We start from the raw sequence: 6,866 nt of genomic DNA, 5'->3' as shown, positions 1-6,866 counted from the left end.
TTTTTTTTTTTTTTTTTAGTGCTGGGCATCAAACTCAGGACCTTGTACTTGCAAGGCAGGTGGCAAAACCATTGAGCTAAATTCCCGGCCCCTTTTAGCATAATATTATTTTCTACCCCTGGTACCAGAAAAAAAATACCTCCTAGCACAATATTTTTAAGGTTCATCCATGTTGTATCATGTATCACTATTTTATTCTTTTTTTCTTCTTTTTCTTTTTTGCAGTACTGGGGATCAAACTCAGGACTTTGCACTTGTGAGACAGGAGTGGTGCCACTGAGCTATATCCTCATCCCACTGTTTCATTCTTTTATGGGTGAATAATATTCCACTGTATGGATAGATCATGTTTTGTTCAACTATTCAGCAATTGATGGACATTTGGGTTGGCTTTGCCTTTTGGCTACAGTGAATAATGCTACTATTATGTACATTATCTATAGGCATCCTCACGAACCTATGCTTTTAGTTCTCTTGGGTAAGTGTCTCTGTTTTTGTGATGTTAAAAGCGATTGCTGGGCTCAAGGGTCATTAGTATTATCAAGTGCTCCTCCTATCTTTCACAAACGTTACAAGAACCCTTCCTTGACCCTTTTTGTGATGAGGTCCTGCTCTGTTGCACAGCCTGGCCTTGAACTCCTGGGCTCTATCAGTCCTCCTGCCTTAACCTCTAGAGTAGCTGGGACTACAGGTGCATTCAGCCACGCCCAGTGTTCCTCCATTATGGGCGATCCTAAGAAATCTCATTAGGACTTGCAAAATGGTGATTTTGTAATTGTATCATTCCATTTGTATTTATTAGCCAGAACTTTTTAGACTGAATCATAGGTGGACAAAAGGCAGGATGCACTGGGCCTGGTGGTGCACATCTGTAATCTTAGCACGCTTGGAGACAAAGGCGAGAGGAATGCTAAGTTTGACTCCAGCCTGGGACACTTAGTGACTTAACAAGTTTGCCTCAAAATAAAGAAATAAAAAATAAAAAATAGCTGGGATGTAGTTCAATGTGAAGGCGCTGGGATCAATCCTCAGTACCAAAACAAAACAAAACAATGAATAATTGAATCACTTCTTTCTTATATCAGATAATAATTTACAGTCCCTGTATGGAACCCTAATAAAAATTTTGGATGTCTCCATATTCAGTGCTATCCATGGAGGTGAAAATAAAGGATTATGACTCTGGATCCAGAAAAATAAAGTTATTTTAATCTCTACTTGGGGAATTACAGGATATCTCCTTGACCCACAGCAAAATTTTATAAATTTCCTCTTTCCTCTCCTTTCTAACTCTTCCCTTTTCTTTCTCCCTCCCGCTTCTCCTTCCTCTTTTGGTTTTTGTTTTGGTTTGGTTTGGTTTGTTCCTGGGGATTGGAATCAGGACGCCGCCGCACTTGCCAGGCAGCAGCTGTGCCCTTTCTTTCTCTCAAGCTTTCAGGCGCTGTAACTCATTCATTCTCACTTCCTCTCCTTCCTATTCTCTCATCCTCCCGACCAGTTGCCAGCACCCCCAATACTCAGTTGGATTCTGCATCACAAGACATCTAGAACTAGCTGGCATGATGACGCAGCCCTATAGTCCCAGACACTGGGGAGGCTGAGGCAGAAAGACCGCTTGAACTCATAAGTTCCATTCTAGCCTGGGAATATAGTGAGACCCCCCCTGCCCCAATCTCAAAAACAAACAAGCAAACCAACCAACCAACCAAGGAAAGTAAGCATAATCCCCAGAAGACCCAGGACTAGGGCTAGCAAAGGCTAAACTCCCCTATCTGAAGAGTAAGCATGAATTCTGACCTGGAAACCTTTTGTGGATAAGTAAGAAAAAAAGGGGGTAGGGGGAGAAACACACTAATTTCATTTCTACAACACATATTGTCTTCAGTGAGCATACATCACATGTATGGTGGAATAAACAAGTAAATAAGATGCTCTGAAAATCAGTCAAGCTGGGTGTGGTGGCCCACATCTCTAATTCTTTACACTTGGGAGGCTGAGGCAAGAGGATTGCTGTGAGTTCAAGGCCAGCCTGGGCTACAGTGAGTTCAGGGCCAGCCTGAACTACAAAGTGAGACCCTGCCTCAAAAAACAAAAAAATAAGCTCAAGGTCCTGAGTTGGATTCCTGGCACCAAAACAAATAAACAAACAAAAGGTAAATCAACTGAGGCCAGGTGTGGTACACATCTGTAGTCCCAGCTCTCGGGAGGCTGAGGCAGGAGGATTGCTACAAGTTCGAGGCAACCCTGGGCTACACAGTGAGTTCAAGGCCAGTCTGAACTACACAGAGAATCAATCTTTAAAAAAAAAAACCAATTGAGGGCTGGGGATTTAATTCAGTGGCATCCATGCCTGCCTCACAAGCACAAGGTCCTGAGTTCCATCTGTGGTACCAAAAAAACAAAAAACAAAACAAGACAAAAAAAATCAATTGAGATGGTAAGGAAGGAAGTGAACACTATTCTTTCTCACTTTCCATTTCCCCCTCCTCTCCATACAGACTGCTGCATCCTTGACTTCGTGTTCCTGGGAAAATCAAGTGGAACCTTGCCACTGATTCAGGATTCAAATGTTTCCCACCCCACAAGCCTCTGCGAGTGGGAGCCAGGCGTCTCCTGTACCAGCACAGCAGAGCTGAGAGAGAGGGGCACTGGCTAAGGGGCGCAGCTCCTCCATCTCCCAGCCAGGCTGCTCGGCTGTCCACCATGTCTCCTGCTTGGGTTCCCCGAGGCCTCCGACTGGCCGTTCATCGAGTCATCTTTGAATCTCTCTGGGAAACCTCAGGGCTTGGAGGGGTAGTGCGACCCTCCCAGGGCCTCCTCCTGCTGCTGGAGTCTATGACTGGAGCAGGGAAGCCACTCGGCAGCAAGTCCGAGACCCAGGGCCCCACGTTACCCTTTCCCACCTGTTCTTCCAGGCCCTGAAAGTGCTCCAGCAGCAAGTCTGAACTAAGCCAGGATTTTAGTGTGTGCTGAATTCTAGGGAAATGAAGTGTGGCAGATTTCTGCGGTCTCAGCCTTTTGGAGCAGGAGCCCCCAGAGGGGTGAATAAGCTTTGGTGTTCTGGGGGCAGCAAAGCAAAGTGGTAAAGTATAAGTACTCTAGAGTTACAGGGATGCCAATTCTAATCCTTTCCTCTGCCATTTACCTACTTAGTGATCACAGCCAAGTCCTCTCCCCCTCATAGCCTTGGTTTCTTGGTTTTCCTTTTTACCCAGCATTGAAGATCAAACCCAGGGCCTCGAGCCAGGGATTTAGCTCAGTGGTTCCGCTGCCCGCTTTGCAAGCTCAAGGTCCGGAGTTCAATTCCCAGTACCAAAACAAAACAAAGCAAAACAAACCCAGGGCCTCATGCATGGCAGGCAAATGCTCTACCATCGAGAGACACAGCCCAGCCGTGAGTTTTTATCTGTAGAAAATAGGAAACAGGCATAATGGTTCCATGCTGTTGGTTGTCATGAAGATTAAATGAGACAGTATCTATGTAGTGCCAGTGTACTCCCATTAATTGGAAGTTATTGAGGTGTTATAGATCTCTCTTCTAGAGCAGGGGATAGAATGGCGATAAAGCTCTTTGCAGAGTGTGTACCTAGGAATAGCAGGACTTCCCCGGGAGGGGGTAAATGGGATAATAAGTGAAGAGTGGTTGACACGTTGTGATAAGTATCAACTGTTAACACACCTTCCCTGTTCCGGTTAAGGTCACAACCTCACAGTTCCGTTCTCCCTCTCTTACCCATTCCAGTTGCCAAGAAATGATCTTTGTGTGTGTGTGTGTGTGGTACTGAAGACTGAGGACTGAGGATGTAGCTCAGTGGCACCGCGTCTGCTTCACAAGCGCAAGGTCATGAGTTTGATCCGTGGTACCAAAAAAAAAAAAAAAAAAGATTGAACCCAAGGCCTTTGCACTGAGCTACATACCCAGCCCCTTTCATCTTTTTTTTTGCGGCGGGGGGATGGTTGTTGAGACAGGGTCTCGCTATGTAGTCTAGGCTGGCTTTGAATTCACTATGTATTCCAGGCTTGCCTTGAATGTGTATCAATCGTCCTGCCTCAGCCTCCCAAATTCCAGCATTACAGGTGTGGGGCACTATGGCCAGTTCCTCTTTTGTTTTGAGACAAAAGGCTGGGATCAAACTTGCAATCTTTCTGCCTCGGACTCTCGAAGGGCTGGGAATCCAAACCATACCTGGCTACGTTTCTTGTCTTTCTGAAAGAAAACCCTGACAGAAGAATGACACTCAGACAGGAGCTGTGGGGAGGGGGAGATCCAGGGGCTCTCTTCTTTCTGAGAGCTGCTTCTCCACACTCCAACCTAGGCTGTCCTACTATGGTCTCTTGAGGGCCAATCTGTGCCAAGTCATCGACTCATTTGACAGTTTACAGTCCCCAGAGTTCAGGGTTATTAATCTTGCTCACCTGCATGAGCTACTGCTCAACGCCAAGTGCTTCTCAGCCTGCAGAGAAAGATGGGAAGTTTCCTCTATTTTGTGTGTGTCTCTCCCTTCCCGTTTGCAGGGGAGCTGTCCATTCTCACTCTAGAGGGTTGGAGGGAAGCCTGGCTGGCTCTGATGTGACTTTGCTGGGATGAAGCTGGCAGCTGGGAGGAATCTCCTTCCCTCAGCTTGCATTCTGCTGGGGAAACTCCAAGACAGAGACAGGGCAGCTGGGAGGGAGAAGCGTTTGGCTTAAGGCTGCTGGGGCTGCTGCAGAGGACCACGTGGGCAGACTGGATGCCACCCTCCTTCCTGAGTGCGACCTAGACAGGCTATGTCTTGAGGAAGGATTACTTTCTTTATTGTTCAGCAACAAATACTAAAGAGCACAGGGACCTCCTGGAAAGGATGTGAACAGGGGATCTGGAGAACTGAGTCCAGTCTTCTTGGTGCTATCACCCCACCACCATGAGCTTGCTACATAGCCCAGGCTGTAGGTCTCATAGCGAACTCACAGTGATCCTCCTGCCTTAGCTCCCAAGTGCTGGCATTACAGGCATGTGCTTCAAACTATACAGAGACCCTGCCTCAATTAAAAATAGAAAGAAGAAAAAAAGAAGAAAGAAAGATGAAAAGGGTCTGGGCATACGGCTCAGTACAAAGGTCCTGGGTTCCAAGTTACCAGTCTTTTTTTTGTACCAGGGATCGAAATCAGAACCTTGAGTTTATGAAACAGGCATGGCACCACTGATCTAAATCCCCAGCCCCCAACTTGCCAATTTATAAACTGCATGTCCTAAAACTGCCTTCAAAAGACTCTGAGGCCAATTAGTTGAAACAGTGTATGGGGGCCCAGGGATTTAGCTCAGTGGTTCCACCGCCTGTCTCGAAAGTGCAAGGCCCTGCCGGGCATGGTGGTGCAAGCCTGTAATCCCAGTACTCGGGAGGCTGAAGCAGGAGGATTGCTGTGAGTTTGAGACCAGCCTGGGCTACATAGTGAGTGCCAGGTCAGTCTCAACTACCTAGTGAGACCCTGTCTCAAAAAACCAAAAAAAAAAAGCAAGGTCCCAAGTTTGATCCCTAGTACCACCCTCCAAAAAGAAATAATGTATGGGGGAAAAATCATGAATGAGAAACTGGAACACAGGAGATGGTTAACAAGCATTTATTCCATGGAGACACTGAAGGAAGAAAGGAAATCACTGGATTCTGGAGGCTTTGTGGTTTATCAGTTTATTCTGCTGAATGAAGCACCGGGCATCATGCCATTTTCCAGGTGCCTGGTTTTAGTGAAGATCTATTTATTATTCAGCATAAGACCCCAAGGGGTGCCCTAATATTCTGGCCTCAGAACTGGTTTCTCTGGGTAGCCAAGGATTGACTGCAGGGCAGAAGGAGGTCCTGTCTGCGACTCCCTTGGCTGCCCTCCAGGAACCAGTCTTTCCATTCTGCTGCCAGTGCCACATTCTGGTTCAGGCCCAGATGACACAGCTACTTGTCACTCTGTGGCCTACAGTGGGGGAAGGATCTGCATCCATGCTGGAACTGAAAAGCATCCTTGAGGGCTGCAACTTTTACAGGGAAAGTTACCATGCCAACCACAGCCTCCTTGCCCAACAAGGATGAAAGAAAACAAGGCCACGGGTGACACACATCTATTGTGCGCCCACAAATGTTCCCAGAACCTATGGGGCTGCTCAGTGCAGCTCAGCAGGAGAGCCCAGGGAGATTCAGATTACTTTCCAGTGGGACTCCAGGACAGGGAGGACTTACGAAGGCCAACCAGGGAGGATTGGGAAATGCTCTTCTGAGACTGATACCCATCTCTTGGTGAAATGTGTAGGTGTGATACTGACAACAGGTGTGGGAGGGGACGGTGTCCTAGATACCCGGTTCTGGCTGTGATGGGAACCTCAATTTCCTCCAGGTTCTTTTTACCCTTGCCAGACAACCCAGGAGGTCAGCTCTGCTCCAGAGGAGGTAGAGACAGGGTCAGCAGGTTATTGGGGCCCTGGTTGAACTGAGAAATGAGGACATTAGGGCCACAGTTATGCCTCTGATGAAGGTTCTGTATTGAGCTCAATGGCACAGCACTTGACTAGCAAGTAGGAGGCCCTGGGTTGATCTTCAGGGCCCGCAAAACAATGAAAACAATCCCCAAGGATACCAAGAGGGGCAGGTTCCCCAAGGTGGTAGTGCTTAAGGAAAAATAACCAGACACTCTAGCTTGCACCTACCTACTCCGTGATAGGTACTTTACACACACTCCACTTCGCTTGATCCTACTCTCAGAAGTCACTACAAACCTGCAAAACAGGAACCAAACAGGAACCGGTATCCCCATTTCACCTGGGGAGGCACTGAGGTTTGTGGAGCATGGTTACCCTTCCCAGCATCAACCAGCTGGTAAGGGGAGAACCTGGGATTGGAGCC

This window comes from Fukomys damarensis, unplaced genomic scaffold (genome assembly GCF_012274545.1).
Source record: "Fukomys damarensis isolate Sample0158 unplaced genomic scaffold, DMR_v1.0_HiC HiC_scaffold_3, whole genome shotgun sequence".
Lineage (NCBI taxonomy): Eukaryota > Metazoa > Chordata > Mammalia > Rodentia > Bathyergidae > Fukomys > Fukomys damarensis.
The sequence above is the reverse complement of the archived record's forward strand: the minus strand, read 5'-3'. Positions refer to the sequence as shown.